Source organism: Panulirus ornatus, chromosome 34 (genome assembly GCF_036320965.1).
Source record: "Panulirus ornatus isolate Po-2019 chromosome 34, ASM3632096v1, whole genome shotgun sequence".
In the NCBI taxonomy this organism is placed as follows: Eukaryota; Metazoa; Arthropoda; class Malacostraca; order Decapoda; family Palinuridae; genus Panulirus; species Panulirus ornatus.
The window spans coordinates 12,853,999-12,871,775 of NC_092257.1; the positions used below are offsets into that span (position 1 = coordinate 12,853,999).

At 47.1% G+C, this 17,777-nt stretch overlaps 1 protein-coding gene across 1 annotated transcript in view; it reads right to left on the reverse strand.

Moving 5' to 3' along the window:
- The window catches only part of LOC139759864 (uncharacterized protein C05D11.1-like), a 167,303-nt gene that overhangs the window by 114,055 nt on the left and 35,471 nt on the right, over positions 1 to 17,777 (reverse strand). The gene's annotated exons all lie outside the window — the stretch shown is intronic.

Sequence of the window (17,777 nt, forward strand, 5' to 3'; positions counted from 1 at the left end):
TCTCTTAACTTTAGATATATGGTGGGTAAATAACCTTATCCTTGTGTATATGTACCATGCTTTTACTCTGTCTCTCTCTCTCTCTCTCTCTCTCACACACACACACACACACACACACACACACACAAACAACAGCATAAGCCAGAGGACTCGAACTCTCATTGAAACCTGAGGAAAATGTCTCGCATGACAGCAATGTGTTCCAAGACAAAAATGGCATCTGGTCGGTTGTTGTACGCGCTCTCGGGATTACCACCAACAACTTCGCATTAGAGATACTGATTTCCTCTGCAAAAAACCCTCACTGGCGGTCCCAGTGTGAGCTATTTTTGGCCTGTGTGTCGTGCGTGTCAGCCTCGGGATGTGTCATATGACACGCGTTCTGTAAGGCGTCCCCCTCCCTTCTGTGAACGCTTTTTGTAGGTGCGTTTCAATTTTTTTTTCTCTCTCTCCCTCTCGTGGGGAGATTCTCTCTCCTTCCCATCTCGGGGTCGTGAGTTGATGACGGCTACTACTACTACTACTACTCCTACTACTACTGCTACTGCTACTGCGCCGTCCGTATCTGGTCGACTGGCTGGTCGTCTGGTTGACACGCTGCAAGGGTTGGAGGATAGCAACATCCATGACGACGGGGGAGGGAGGGAGTTGAGGTCGGTGGATGGGACGGACCCATTCTAACTCTAGCCTTGAGCCTACCCACTGAACGCTACACCTTCTAGCCTTGAGCCTAGCCACAGAAGGCTACATCCTCTAGCCTTGAGCCTAACCAATGAAGGCTACACCCACTAGCCTTGAGTCTACCCACGTCAAGCTACAGAAGTCGACACAACTATCATAGGAGAGATGGTTAGAGGGATGTGGGGGCGTCCCAACTGTGTAAAGGTTCCTCACTGTAGGGCGAAACTAAATGGCTACAAATAGGTAATTACATTCGCTTCCATTTGCAGGGATAGTTAGTTCTAGAGAAGGCAGTTCCTTAGAGAGAGAGAGAGAGAGAGAGAGAGAGAGAGAGAGAGAGAGAGAGAGAGAGAGAGAGAGGGGGAGGCTGGCGCTCTCGGGTACTGGTCCTTCCCCCACATCCAGAGGGAATAACACGCTTCCTCAAGCGTCACACACGAGGGGCAGCTCATTGATGAAGACACCGTGACAGCTCCTCCTCCTCCTCCTCCTCCTCCTCACTCGGGCCAGTGAGGGGAGCCGGCGGCTGCCGAATCATCACGACCAGCTACAGTTAGACTACGAAAACTGAAAAGTGCATTAATTACCTTTTCAATTCTTGTGTAATTGCCTCTTTGTACTGTGGGAGGCGGGCGTTTTACACTCGTGGGACCCCATGTATGGTGTGTGTGTGTGTGTGTGTGTTTACCGCAGGATACTGATGATCTTCTCTCTGAATATCTTTCGTCAGCGTCTCAGACATTCTCAGGGAAATACCAAAAGCAAGACGAGTAAAACTGTCTTAGGTGTTCACACTTTCTTTTTCCAAATTTCTCCCCCCTTTTTTTGTTCTGCTGTTAGTCTTCTACATCACTTTTAATCGTGGTCTTCGTCGTATATTACTAGCCTTGATGATCGCGTCCAAACCACCGACACCTCGCACTCCAGAAGACCACATCAGATAGATTCTATTTCTAATATGATTTAGAAAGTCTGTGGTCTATAAGTGCCTCATGCACCACGTCCCTTGATGGTCCCAGTAGACGAGCTGGCTTATCTAACTCATCGTCACTATGATCTGACCAAATCCCTCACCTCACACGTCAAGAAAGCCCCCCCCTCCCTCACAATTCTTAGGATTCTTGGTCGCTCAAGACGTACCTCGTCCAGTCTGGTCGGTTGTTTACGTTAGTTCTGTACGTCAACTACAGGGCTAGCGAGGGGGTAAGGGGGCGCACTGATGCCAAGATATCTTTGACATATGTTAACCAAGTAACTAACGGGAGTTACCATCTTGCTACTCCAGCGTGCCATTACACTGTGGCCACGAAGCTGTCTCCCAGCGGGGCAATTCTCACCTCACGATTTGGTTGAACACGTTGGAAGAGGTAGTCAGAAAGGGGGAGGGGGAGATGTGTCTCTTCTCTCATCACACCATCTGAATGTATCTAGGTGGTTTGCCAGGCTGCTCAGATGGCGCAATGACTAGTGCATGTGTTTATATTGGGGTCATTAACCAAGCCAGGAGGGATGGGGGAGGGAAGGGGGATTTCTCCCTACACCATCTGTTTACATCTAAGTCATTAACTGGGCCACTCAGAGGGCATACTTCTGTTTACAGCTGAGTGGAGGGAGACAACGTATGTTTACATGCATGGGGGGTAACCTAGGCCACTCAGGGGGCATTGTAATGAGTGTGGACGGGTCGGGAGTCACACAGAATGAGCAACATGGGTGACAGCAGCTCCCCACACGTGAGGCATGACAGTCTACAGCGTCTGTCATATCCTGACACGCTGACGTCCTTGGCGGACCACAGGATGAGCCTGTCAAGTCGAACGGTGACATGCCATGACAGACCGACGGTCATGACAGTGTGGTATACTCATGACAGTGTGGTATACGCAAGTGTGGTATACTCATGCCAGTGTGGTATGCTCATGGCAGTGTGGTATACGCATGACAGTGTGGTATGCTCATGCCAGTGTGGTATACGCATGATAGTGTGGTATACGCATGACAGTGTGGTATACTCATGACAGAGTCAGGAGTCGATCCTAGACTTAGCGAATATATAACGAACCGAGGAAAATTGAGTAGATATTTGAAGTTTCATCAAAATTGCAGTGATTCTGTTCTTCATATCCTTAATAATATTAACACACGAGGCTGAGTGTGTGTGTGTGTGTGTGTGTGTGTGTGTGTGTGTGTGTGTGTGTGTGTGTGTGTGTGTGTGTGCAGTAAGGCTTTGTGTCACCAACAACGAGAGAGAAAAAAACAAGAACAAGAACAAGAAGAACACGAAGGGGCTGAGAAGTACTGGCAAAGTCTTCAAGATGGAGTGACAGCTGGTGGAGCTAAATATAGCCTGCAGTATATGATGTATCCAGGCCAAGACCCCGGAGTACGGGGGGGTGCGGGGGGGGGGGACATAGGCAGTGGTGCCGCTGGGGAGGGGTAAGAGGGGGGGGTAGGAGGTTGGTGGGGTGGGTGGGTAAGGGGGTAGGGATGCTGAGGGAAGCGTGTGTCTACCCTGGGGGTAGGGAAAGCTTGCTGAGGAAGAGATAAGGAAGGCTGACCACGACCCTCAGCGCGAGCAGGAGTGATCCAAGCCACGGTCCGCTGAAACATAAGACAAACGACTCAAGCCACGACCACAAAAACAACGTAGAACAAGCGATTTAGCTCAGGCCTCAACACACACTATATGGTATAAGGTTGGGACTCAGAGGTGTGGCAGATAACCTGAAAATTGGGTAACGATTACTTCAGCCTACGATAACAGGTAAGTAATTTCAAAATAGGTAACGTTTTGAACTGCGATTACAGGTAAAGCATTGGAAAATAGGCAATACTCTCAGCTATGATGATAGGCAAGTAATTCTAAAATAGGCAGGAATGTATGCTTTGATAATAGGGTAAATTTTAGGAGGTGTTATCGAGTTGAATTCCCTCATGTATATGAATTACAGGTGGTGGTTAGACGGGAATCAAAAGGTTATCACTATGTATCATGTATACTTTTCTCCCCATTTATGTACATCAAATTATCAATAAATTATTTCCATGATTGAACTCCATTGATTCCTTTTGGGATCGAGAGGGAAATAAGACCATAGTGGTCCGTTTTCAGTTTAAGACCACACAGATAAGAGGACATACTGAAGGTCTTCAGAATTATATCATCTCAAGTTTATTTCGCTTTTCCCCTGACGGCAGTAAGACAACATACGCTATGAGAGTGTATGTGGTCTGAGAGGTAACTGAATCACCTGAAGAAGGTGTTAAAGGATCGTTCGGCTGGACTTTAACGACCTTAATGACCCCCCCCTGCTAGTTGATAGGCCTAGAGCCCAAACAACTAACCAACCCCATTAGGGAATTAGATCCGAACGATCGTGGGGTAACGATGGATTTAACTGTCCTTGGAAGGAAATACCTCAGGTCACCATCTCTCTCTCTCTCTACAACTGATAGAAAACATCCGTCTATGTCTTGTAGGAAGTTTGGTGCCTTGTAGAGTGAACTGTGGGCTCAGGGCGACTCTCTGTGCCTGTAGACGAAGTGAGGAAGTTTGAGCACACAGGATACTCTCAGATCCCGTAGGTACTGACGGTGGCGGTGACGAAGGAGACAGCAGGTGGTGGGGGGTAAATGAGACTTAACACTAGAAGGAGAGATAACAGATGACCTAATGGTCTCTGATGAGATCGTCTGCTGGAGGAGAGGAAATACCAACTGTACATTCTTAACCTATATAAAGCAGGAGGTTCCTCACCACGTACCACTCTCTCTCTCTCTCTCTCTCTCTCTCTCTCTCTCTCTCTCTCTCTCTCTCTCTCTCTCTCTCTCTCTCTGCCACATCAGCCGGAGGGACACAGACATGAGGGAACTCCCTGATGGAGAAAGTATACTGACACGAACATTTCATAGGAAGGTGATCTGTTGTGTGTAATGGCCACCCACTAAAAGATACTCGAGTTTACTAACGATGCGAACTGGTAAATGATTCATTTAGTGCTGCTCACACCTTCCCTTTTCCTTGTCATTTAAATTGTATGTTAATTAGAAAAAGACACAGCTGAAGTAATTACGGACTTGATCCCACTAGTGAGGGTTTGATAAGGTGACTCACAGATCAACGATCGTTTCTGATCCTCCTACAGCACAGATTATGGATTCAGACGTCAACGATTCGTGTTAAAGGACAACCTCGATATATCTCTGTGGTGCGCCTTCTGGTCCTGTTGAAGTCACCATCGACAGAGTCACATCGGAAATGATCAAAAATGTACTAATAAATGGCATAGATGAACACCATTGCCCTCGAAGTATCAGAATCTATATCAAAGTACATTAGACGTGAAGGAACAAATTCATGTTTCAAATAGTCCCATTAGCATGAGACAGCAGCAATACTAAACAATTAGGAATGGTAAAGGATATATACCAACCACCTCTGTACGTTTGCCATAGACTTCCAACCAAGAACTGCAACACTGTTGCTCAGTGAGACGTGATGCAACGTATTGCTGTTGATCTCCCTAGCGCTCAGGCGCATCGCTAACATCATGAATCAGGCATTGGGTGGGTGAGGTTCTGATTCTAACACGAACCTCACTTGTTCCCGCTATGAATGAACCTTGAGCAAGATGGTTCTGGGAATATCTGTAGTGAGGCAAGGACGACCCATCCTCTGAGGGGGACGTCCGTGCTCACACAGACATCCTTCATGATAGGAATAATCCTCTGGTCTTCAGTGGACTCCATAGAAGGCCACTCAGGTTTGTTAGAGCAGTATGAAAAATCTAATCCTGTTTGCCATTCGGCTTTCAGAATGAACCACACCTGTGGTACACGGCCCTTTGAACCAAACCGTCCTGGGCGTGTCCCTACACACAAACACACATACACACACACACACACACACACACACACACACACACACACACACACAGCGCCATCTACACATCACAAATTTGTGGAAATTCCTCAAAATTCCTATCTCAGAACAAGACTTGTGCATCACTGACGTACAAACCGCTGCACTGACTTCAACCAACCAGTAGCGAATGATCCCCTGGGAGACCCACCACATGAAGACCCACACAAAGTAAGGTAGGAGGAGCTGATGGTCCTCACTAGAGACCCGGCCTGTGTGACGAGTTGTCATCCATTTGGTAGTATGCAGGTCAGGAAGACTCTCTCACTGCATCGAGATGGTAGTTCGAAATGTACATAAAGGTTCATTGGAGCTCGTCAAGATCTACAGAGGTCATAGTTTTTCACATGTGGCAGTCACTCCTGAGGGCGTGTGTTAGAGGCGTGGTGACCCGTGCAAACAAGGCGACCACCGTCACAAAGAGCACCAAACGGTGATTCCAGGCTGCTAAGAGACTGTCCTCTCGATGTAATATTGATGATCCTTCTCTCCTAAGCAGGGATTATCTACTTTTTCAGACCTTGGCTCATTCTGAATTCAAGAGGATGGGTATGTTTGGGGAGACCTCGTCTACACGACGGAATAATGCCTGCGTTACAGTACCGCCAGTTTTGAATTAGTTTCCCTCCCCCAGCGAGGCGTCCAGTGTGTGTTGTCTGGTGTTGGGTCAGCAACATACCAGTCGCCTTCTTCAGTGTACCTGTCTTGTGCGCTGTTCCTCAGCTTCTTATATAAAGCCAAGTCACATCCCTCCTGGTGTTCCAGACAAGGTCTTTCAAGGATTGCAGAGTCGCAATGGCGATGGAATCCGTCTCTGGGACGATCGCTGGACGATATGCAGTCGTGGCAGATATCCACGTTACACTGGGTTTAGCGATGGTATCCCAGATGAAGAACGATTATCATATGAATAATTAGACTGAAATTCGATGGGCTTTCGCCTGAAGTCGTAAAACCCAGACCTACCTATATCAAGGACATGAAATCTAGCAAGCGCAACATAGTAACCTTAATGGTAAAACAAAAATCCAAAGTGAAATGTACAATATAAGACAGACCCTCTTCAGGCAGATGAAAGATAACAGAATAATATAATTGTTATTTGCACAAAATGCAATCAAATATGATAGATCACAAGACTGACGAATAACCACAAGCAATATTACCTAAACAAGACTTGAATCCAAGTGTAAATATCCCGAACACTAAAACATACACTCGGATCAGTCAGACAAACCGAACTAAATCTAAAAAAAAAAAAAAAGATTTAGAAACACAATGACTCTGGTAACGTCTCGATCTTGCCTACATAGCACTTTATATTTTCCAGTGGGACGGATGAGGCCTCAGTATAAACAGTTGACTGTCAGAAGAGCTACTGACCTACGCAGAGAACGTGTTGTCAACACTTGAGTGTAATCAGGTACTCCTGAGGAGGGCAGTTCGGTCATTCAGGAGTTAGTTGCTTCGATTGGTCAAACTGTTCATGGACGGGTGCCTTAAATTGTCGTTCATCTCGTCTTGACAATATACAAAGCCCCTAAGAATAATATTCAACAAGAATTTACCCACCAAAATATTCAACAAGATTTGATCCATACAAGACAGGAGATTATGTGACAGTCGTTGAAACACCAGCAAAGCAACATGACCAAATGTCACTTGGTGTACGTAAAACAGACCTATTCCCTATACACGACCTGGAAATAAGAACTGAAAACACTTTGTTGACCCAAGAATGTTAAATGACAATAATCGAAATTCAATCATTAAGGAATAACCTGAAATCCCTCACGCAGCAATAAATGAAGACGTCTTTCTTTGTGTCATTTAAACAAGACCTGAGGTTTCGAAACGTTTCGAACCTTCAGTCTGGTATCAGGGCCCTTGTTTAAGACGAATTCATACATGAGTCTCGGGTAGAGGCTGTCTTTGATTTGCCAAACGCAAAAATGAATATGATTACGCGAATCTATAAACATAGAAATTCTAAATTTATCATTTCGCTGATGTAGATTATGATTTATATGATCGGTTCATCGCGAAGACCAACGCGGTGGTTCGTAGTGATGACGTTTGACGGTGTCAGTGTTCACAGTTCGTTATGCCGTTGACGAGCCGTTGATGAAGCGATCACCGGCGTCTCTACCCCACTGTTGCTGGGCTACTGTTGGCGGCGCTAAAGCTCGCTTCTCCAACGACGTCAGGTCAAGACGTCGACGTCCCCCTTACCCACAACATCACATCCTCCTGAAGTGTTACAAGGTCCCCCCCACCCCCCTACACACACACACACACACACACAGAGCTCCTGCCCTAGATCCTTCATGCCCAGGGCCAAGGGAAGGAAGGCGGGGTTGGGTGGGATGGGGATGGGGCGGTGGTCCTTGATGTTGGGCTGGGGTGAGGAGAGGGGTGATGGCATGGGGTGATGGGGAGGTTGTGCGGGAGGGGAGACTCATGGACACAGTGGGTGCACAAGTGGGTTGTCTCCTTGTGTGTGTGTGTGTGTGTGTGTGTGTGTGTGTGTGTGTGTGTGATTACTAGATTACTATGTGTGTGTGTTGCTCCGTCTCTTAAACATAGATTTATATACTTTGTCCTTACTGTTATTTTTGTACAAACACACACACACACACACACACACACACACACACACACACACACACACCAACCTAAGATAGAGTTCACCTCTCGTCTATCCCCTAATGGAAGAATGAACACCTGAGTTGGGTAGGGGCCGACTGCCGAGCTAAGGAATCGAACCCATGTTGGCGTCCCATGCTCATCTTTGCCAGTTGTGGGTATCTATCGTGACGTGTGTGTGTGTGTGTGTGTGTGTGTGTGTGTGTGTGTGTGTGTGTGTGTGTGTACAGGAAGCACCTTGTGAGCGCATAATCCTATCAGCGAAGCAGGAAGCGAAAGTCTGCTTGGCGACAGGTCCTTCAAGGCGACCGGCCTTGAGCGGTCATGGGAGCTGCTGGGGCTACTGACGAAGGAAACCACATGGTGGGACCTGTCCCATTTGGCTCCTCATGATGACTGCCACCATCACATGACATCATCCAGCTACGTATTCGAATCCTTCCTCGTGAGTGTGGTCTACTGTCGTATCCATCCGTAGCAGAAACTCACCATGACTGAGTTTCGTGTGGCATGTTGATCGAAACAATTCACTGGGCCGTCCGGGGTTGACCCCTCGCACGTCTGAATCCTGTTCTTGGCCAGTCGGCCCACACTCAATCCAGCTGTTCATCTATCGCTAGAGGCTGCTTGATATATTGGGTGCCAGAAGAAGGCGAGGTTAGGGTTTGATAGTAGACGAGGTATTGGTTGAGGACTGTTTCGAAGAGGCCCCACCAAAGGGACACAAGGGGCGAGAGAGATGTGGTGCGGGGGCGAGCGAGTGATGGCAGCCTATGGGGTGTTATGGAGAGGGAAAGACGAGATCCAGGTACAGGTCAGGCTTGCCTAGGTCATCGTGACCTACACACAGGTTAGACTTACCCAGGTCACCATAAGAAAGAATTGTGGATGAGGATCTTCGCCAGTACTACCCTGTCAATAAAGAGACACGAAAGAGAGACAAAGAGAGAGAGAGAGAAAGAGAGGAGTGGAAGGAATGGCATGAATGAGAGCTGAGATGAATGAGGAAGCACTTGAAATGAGGGTGAAATTTTACGTCAAATGTGAACGTGTATAGAAGAGGGCAGGAGGAGTGACGTGCGCTGCGTCGTCTGCCGTGACATGGACGGAGAACGTTCGACTGGATTATGTGGTCTCAACGCCTGTGGAACTTTGTGGCAGAAGGAAAGGACTTGCGGCAGGTCAGGTGGCAGAAAGGAGGACGATGGTTCACTCCCCCAACACATGGCGGCGGAGGGGTTCGAACCCTTGCTAATATGAAGTCTAGATGAAACACTGGAGCAATTGAGCTTTGTCAAGAGTATTATTTTTTTGTGTGATATTTGTGTGATGATTCGTGTCGGTCCCTCGATTTCGTACAGGGGCGGGAGCGAGTGTATATATATCATGGATGATGACCAATTTGAAGGCGATGATTTGGTCGTATTTTATGATGACAGGAAAAAAGATTCCCCTCTCTCTCTCTCTCTCTCTCTCTCTCTCTCTCTCTCTCTCTCTCTCTCTGCTTGGATGACCAAAGGTTAATGCACCTTGCTATCTCTCTCTCTCTCTCTCTCTCTCTCTCTCTCTCTCTCTCTCTCTCTCTTGACCTGGGTTGCCAGCGTCCGCCATACGCCCTCAGTAGCTGGACCTTAAACAGCGACCAACCCACTTCAGCACTTCGCCCCGTCACTCTCTCTCTGAAAATCCTCTCAAAAGTCTACGTGAACGCTGCTCTCTCACACTCCATACCATTATAAGAAATAAGATGGCTATAGAGGCTTGATATCAAAGGAGAAAGAGAGAAAAGTAAGGAATACAGATAACCAGAAATATGGCAGGGTTCCAAGGGGCGAGGCTGATAGCGAGTGAGACGGGAGTTACGACCTTAAGATCATGAATGTCATTTTTTTCTCCTGGCGTTGCCAATAGATATGACAGCATGTGTTAACACCTCATAAGTCACTTGTGATGCATACCTGGCTCTATACATGGTCGTGATGTTATGCAAACCTGAAAGTTTATTAGCTGGTGTTATCTTATTCTAGATAACCCATTCCGTTTTCTATATTCGTGGGTAATTCACACACACACACACACACACACACACACACACACACACACACACACACACACACACACACACCGGGCCTTAAGTACATCTGCCTTACACAGTTTTCATTCGTCCTAAACTCATCTATGCCTCTCCCATCTGGTCTCTTTCTTCATCCACCGTGCAACAGCTGGATACTAGAAAAGGTACAGAAGAGAGCATACAAGATCATTCTCTCGGCCCGGCAGGCGGGTTCGATTCTTAGACGCGGCAGTCTTCCCACAGCCAATTATAGGTGTTCATCCTCCCCTCGAGGCTGGTCAATAAATGAGTACTTGGCTTGGGTTACGGTTTGTATGTGTGTGTGTGTGTGTGTGTGTGTGTGTGTGTGTGTGTGTGTGTGTATTTACTCGCATAAGAAAAAGACTGGTAGAACATGAGCAGTCTTTTACATGACACTGAAAGACAGATTCCTCATTGGTTATTATTAACAGGATGACGCTGTTTGAAAGACGCCTATAAAGCCAGCTATTAAAACCTGGAATATGGTGATGGACCTGAGTGCGTCTCGCTCTAGAAATAGCAAGCGTCACATTCATGGGGACAAAATGGTGTTGTCGGTCTTCACGTAGAGGAGCCAACAAACAGATCAGCTGGGGGAGAAGCGACCCTAGTGCTTTTGGCGTCTTCACTTCGACAGTTCCACGTCACTTGGCATGTGGGGGGATAGAGCAGTGACCACGTCCCTTAGTGGCTGTGGTCAAGGAGAAGGTATTCCTGTGATGGATTTAGAGGGGGAGGAAACCGCTGCCTTAGCCTCCCTACACAGACAAGGTCCTGTGTATGATCGAGTGATAGAATGATCGGATTTCATGTAAGCCAGATGGAACTTGATCAAACCCAGTCTTGAATAAAAGAAAGGGGTCTCATCTATAGCTGGGTATATGTGGTAAAAGTATAAGCGTATTTTCACGTAAATTCAGGTAATGCTTAACGTGATTCCTGCCTCAGGTGGCCCATTCTGTCTCCAGGAAAATGTCAAGATGATACAAGTTTATCATAGACGTTAAGAGGAAGATGATATTGTGGACCTGATGTGATGCGATGGAATGGATACAACACTTACTGGGCCATCAAACACCAGTGAGACATCAAAGACTAAATGATTTTCTTATCTTGCTGCTTTAATCGCTGATGAAAATGTGACACAGGTAAGGATGGAGACGTCACACACTGCCATGCGGAACCACCGAAGTGGGAGAATAACTGGCGAGCCAACCAGGACGAAAAAGATATGTCGACTCGAACGAGAGTAGATGTTAACTCTGAAATAGATCATTTCTATCAAAATTCGCGTTGTGCTGAGGTATCAGGGTTTATTATCATGGTTTATCAGTGTTTTATCTTCATGTTGTTGACGATGATATAAACCTCATCTCAGACTTGTGTGCCTCCAGCCAGCCAGCAAGTGTGTCGGAATGTGGGAATCGCGTTGCGTCCTGCTCGCCTCAAGCCGGACTTGCTTGGGCGCAGTAGAGGTTGAAGCCGTCCTCACAACCGAGATCCGTTTCTGTCACGTCTCTCGTGATGCTGCCTACGTCCGTGGGAGAAACCAGCTCGTGATGCAGCCTACGTGCGTGGGAGAAACCAGCTCGTGATGCGGCCTACGTGCGTGGGAGAAACCAGCTCGTGATGCAGCCTACGTGCGGGGGAGAAACCAGGTTTACATAGGAGGTAGAAAACTTTACGTCATTCTTCCCCATAGCATCCATGGGTTGAAGTGGACCAGAATATGTTTTCCAATCATTCTTTCCTACATAATTTCCGTGTCTGTATATTTTCTTCATTGCTACTCTCCTGCTGATTGATTTGCCAGAGGGAATGGTGGGTGAGGAGGAAGAGCCTTCCGCTTTACCATCACATCTTCGTCTATACAAATTAGATATTTTGGACGCCATTACTCTCCTCCAGCAGATAAACTCGTCTTAGACTATCACGTCTCCTGTTATGTGATTCGCTTCTCCATGTACTCTATACAAGCGTATGGCACCATCACTGAACATAGGGAAAAACGGTTAGATTAAATCAGGGCGAGATCTTCACCTTGCTGGCTCTAAGATATGAACAGCTTATACCACACACTCCATGTGGACATAGGTGACCCATCGTCTCCATCTCAGTCCTTCTTTTCTCTCACCCCCCTATCCCTTGCCTCATCCCAAAGCCCTTCCCCATTCCTCGGCTCCGGCAAGTGGAGGGTCTTCTTGTATATTTCCCATGCCTTCAGGAGGGTCTGTGTCACACGGGAGTCTGTTGGACTGTAGGGTCTATCGCCCTGGCGTCTCTCCCGCCCTCCAGTCCTGGAAACCTTACCTTCGTGGGCGAGAAGAAATGTTCCTTTTGCGTCTTGGAACGTAATTAAGTGTGTGTGTGTGTGTGTGTGTGTGTGTGTGTGTGTGTGTAGTAAAGTGCGTGCCACACACTTTAGTTCGACTGGATCGTGCGTCTTCGATGCTGGGTATCAATGATACTATCAAACCCACCAGTTACCCATGGCTACTAACCACCTAACAACCAACCCCCTACCACAATTACCCTTAACAACTCCCACCCAACAATTACCCTCACCCACAGTTACCCTTGACAACCAGGAACCCCCCCACCGCACCCCCCCTTTCCCCACAACCACCCCCGCTGCACCAGGCCTTGGCAAACCGCCCCCCTCCCTGCCCACACCTCACCACGTGCCTGGCAGCCCGCCCCCATCCCATCCCCCCAGGTAAGCATTTTCAACAACGACCTTCACGCCATATATTGACCTGGCTGGACTCCGCAGGGCATATTGGGGTGCCCAGCGCCCCCTCAGCTTGCACAAGAGACTTTCTTTTATACCGTTATCTATCGCCGCTGGTCAGCCAGGTCTGATGCTCGTTACGAGCACACACATCTTTACTCTTGATGGTCCAGAGGCTCGCCAGGTCACATTCCTCACGATCCTGAGCCAGCGCGGGAGATAAGTTATGGTCATGTTCGCTGTTGCAATTCATGGCAGCTTGCCTGTTCATGGGTGACTCACGGTATTTGCTTGCGCGAGTGTATGTTCGGGTCAAAGGTAGGTGATTTCTTTAAGGTCCCTTGGGTGTGTGTGTGTGTGTGTGTCTGGGGGAGGGGGTATTGCTTAAGATGGAACAGAAAGAACTGCCCAAGGCCTCTGGTATGCCAAGAGTTATTCCAAGACGGAGGAGCTTTTGCTTGGATACCTGGCCTTTTAAAGGCTTCCAAAGGTCGAAAGTGATGACTGGTTAAGGTTCTTTTCTGTGTCTACGTTAGCTGGTGACCAGCTGTACTAGGCGTGCCTGGTGAGAAGGTCTAGAATTCACTGGTGAAGAAGGACTGTCATATGTGAACCTGGTGAGGTTTGAACAGGTTGTAGGCTAGCAGGGCCTGAGGTCTTGTGTGCTTGGTGAAGCATACCCCTCTAGGATGGTGACGGGTGAGGTTTCTGTGTGGTTGGTGAGGCACACCCTGGTCGAGATTAGGTGGTCGTTGAGGTCCAGTGAGGCGATTGGGTTGGCTCCAGTTGGTATCATGGTGATTGGGTAGGGTCTGGGTGGATGATGAGGCTTGCTCGTGGTCGTAATTGGTGATTACGTAGGATCTAAGTGGATCATGATGAGACCTAGTGAGATGATTGGACAGGCTAGTTGCGACGGAAACTGGTGATTAGGTAGACTGTGAGGGGTGGGTGTTGAGTCTTGCTAATGGTCGAGATTGGCGAGTGGTTCGGTCTCTGGTGGCGCTGTGGTGTGCCATATTCGGGATTAGCAAGCTGGTTAGATTGGGCAAGTGATGAGGCCTGGGTTAGCCAGGGTCAGTGATCATAAATTCTTCTCTGTGTTGTTGGCTGAGAAAACAGTGGGCGATGATGTCTTGGATAATGTTGACCTACAGATACCAACGCCTGGTGACAGACGAGCTGCTGGCGAATTTAGATGATATCTGGCGACCTAAACTGCCCTCTCTCTCTCTCTCACTCTCCCCTCATGTCCCTCCCTCCCTCCCTCCTTCTCTCTCTCTCTCTCTCTGGTACACACTAGGGAATCCTGACCAACTACATCAGTAATGCTATACGAACGCTTGGCAAACAATAAGAAAAGCCTCTCTTTTGCCGTAGGAATTCTTGAGACATTTCTTTGAAGAAAACAGTTCATGACTGGACTCCAAACGCCGCCATGGGGACCGAAGCCACCATACCAGATCGGCGATCGAGTGCACCATTCTCATCACCAAATTATGCCCTGCACGAACCCTGCTGTCTCCCCATATGATTACCATAAATGAATGGCGGAAGGTGAGGTATCGAGCACTCTATTTATACATCTTGAGATGTATAACTCTATCATTCACACCCTGGGAGGAGGTGTATAATTGCCCGGCCTCCCTTAACGAGAAGCTGCTCGCGTGCTGGCCCTCACTGCATCGATACATGAGCGGAATACAGACGCGGACACTCCGTCGCTGTATTACTGGAGGAGGAGGAGAAGGAGGAGGCGTGTCAACTGCTGGTTTGCTTGTAGCGAGGTGTAGACGACGACCAGGGGGTATTAATGACTGAGAGGTGATTAGGGATTAAAATGTAGGTATGAGTTTGATGGATTGAGAGATTAGATTGTTTCTAAAACGTTATGTAGAGATGTAAGGCTAGTCATAACACGTACTACTGAGAAATAAGATGCAGGCGCAGAAAAATGATGGATAGGTGTATTTTCTCCCTTTAGACGTAATCTTTATCCTAAACCAGTTCGTTGATCAACAGAATCATTCAAGCTTTGTATTCGATAGCTTGGATAAAGATCACTAGAAGCGACGAGAGATGGTCACGAGTATATACTAACGTAAAAAAGATATATTCATTGTATTCTGTCTCAAGATATTTGATATTCGAGTATCTTAAACTCTAATGATGTATTAACAACGTACTTCAGATGTAGTGGGGAAAGGTTTAAAGATGATCAAACCCTCTTGTAGATGAAGTTAAATCCCATTATTACTGAAGCCGTTTTGACTGGCTGCGTTCTACCGTAAATAAACTCACTAGTTATAGCTAAAGTTTGAACGCTTCTTTCTCCAAGTCCAGGTAGATGGTTCAAAGTGAAGGAAATAAAATTGAAGGCACCTTCACTCCGACAGATCTCCGGGCAAGAAGGACATATAGGAAAGGACACAATGAGCCTAGGTAAGACGCGATATAACCCCCTACCCCCCCATCCCATCCCATCCCGTAAAGGACATTTATCCCACTGTTCAAAAGGCCCAAAATTGGCTACGATTTCAATAAGGTTTTACGACTTGTGGCTTTGTGGCATTGCATGAATTTCTCTCACTATGTTTCCTTCAAAGAGACTTAGTGAGAATTGGTGCACAATATATATATATATATATATATATATATATATATATATATATATATATATATATATATATATATATATAGAGAGAGAGAGAGAGAGAGAGAGAGAGAGAGAGAGAGAGTGATGGGTACATTAGTTTACCATATACACACACACACACACATAGGAGCAAATACATAATACATATATATATATATATATATATATATATATATATATATATATATATATATATATATATATATATATATATATATATTCACAAGGTTAAGAAACAGGGCAACAAGAGTGTGAATATCTCTCTCCGTAACACACATATGGTAATCACACACACACACACACACACACACACACACACACACACACACACACATACCGCTTCCATGGTGTTGAGCAGAGCTGCCGCTATTTATAGCAGCACATGCTGACAACACCAGCAGGGGGGTCGTCGTTATTTTGCTAACCTTTAGCGAGGCATTCCGCTGGATCCCTGGCCTAGGGCCGCATGTGTCTTCTGTCAAAGTCGTTGACAGAATACCTACGTTAATCTGAGCAATCTTCAACCGCTCTCTCTCAGATTTGATGTTTTATGTGTATACCAATTAACTTCCTAGATACGAGTTATCAGTATGTAGTTTTATTTTCAGAATTCTCGAAGGCATCCAGATAAAAGACTTCAGCGCTAACGGGGGGTGTGTGTGTGGGGCATGGACTTGTGTTGTTTTAATCGCTAGGTTTTGACGGCACGACTCGCTCGCTATGAAAGCAGATTAAACAGCTACGTGCGGGATGGGAGCCACCGCTCGTCACTAACGACTTGGAATTCGCCAGAATGCTCGTACATCGCCACTGTCCTTCTGCTCACATAAGTACCAGAAGTGTGTGTGTGTGTGTGTGTGTGTGTGTGTGTGTGTTGGCAACACTTCTCCACCGCCACACCTCCTCCTCTCCCCTCCTCGGAGCAGGGGGAGGGCCACAGTGTTGACACATTCATCTCATGAGTCACAAGGCTTTGTTGGAAGGGTGGAGGGAGGGGTGGGTGAGGGGTGGTGGTGATGATGTGTGACAGAGAGAGAGAGAGAGAGAGAGAGAGAGAGAGAGAGAGAGAGAGAGAGAGAGAGAGAGAGAGAGAAGAGAGGGAGGGTAAGGTGGGGGAGGGATAAGAAGGGGGTGAATAATAATCATGAGGAACCAAGGTGTGGCCCTTGTGAACGCTGGTCCATGCCAAGGCCTTTGCACGCCTCACGAGTTCAGTCAACGTGGCCTCACAGGATCTGGTACACGTCGGAGCGTCGTGGTGTTGTTGTGGGTGTTTCACACCCGTTGAGGTGGAGACCCTCTGAGCGGACCTGTAGATGGAGGAAGTTCGCTGAGAGAGATCGACGTAACCTTCAGCACTTCGACTGACGAGAGGGACTTTTAAGCCGAAAATGATGCTCTGTTGGTGCTCGTTTGTCATAAGCGATTAGCGGGTGTCGATTCGATCTGATTAATAGGATTAGCATAAGCCATACGCTTACAGGGCCTTAATCGCTTGGACACACAGGGTTACGTTTCTTGTGGGGGTGGGCACAACCCTTTGGATGGGTAACCTGGTTTTTGACATAAGTCATGTCAAAGGCCAGGCTATTATGCCTATAGACCATAGGGTCTTCCTCAAAGGTCGTCCCGTCGTGCTCAAGGGCCGTAGGGTATTTTTCAAGGGTCGTACAGTCGTGTCCAAGGCAGTAGCAAAGCTCCACCTCCCAGTTCGACTGTGTGGGCCCTCTTCAGTCTAAACCATTTACTCTCCTCTAATCAAGGAATCAAACGGTCAACTCTCCCATCTATGGAACCTGTCGAGGCTGTCTAAATACACTATTACATCCAGTAGCAGCTGCTAGCACTGTACTGCAGGTACCTCGTCGTATTGTGAATGTGGTCCCTTTCCTCTTGAGAAGGAACTTCTAAAATCTAGGATCCACAAAAGGCTTGTACCGCCCATATCTTCCTTGTTGTCTTCGCCTGCCACGGTCAATAAGTTTTATCAGTGTGACTTTCTTAGTGAAAAATTCTAAAGATATTATTTAAAGCTTGTCTGAAGCGT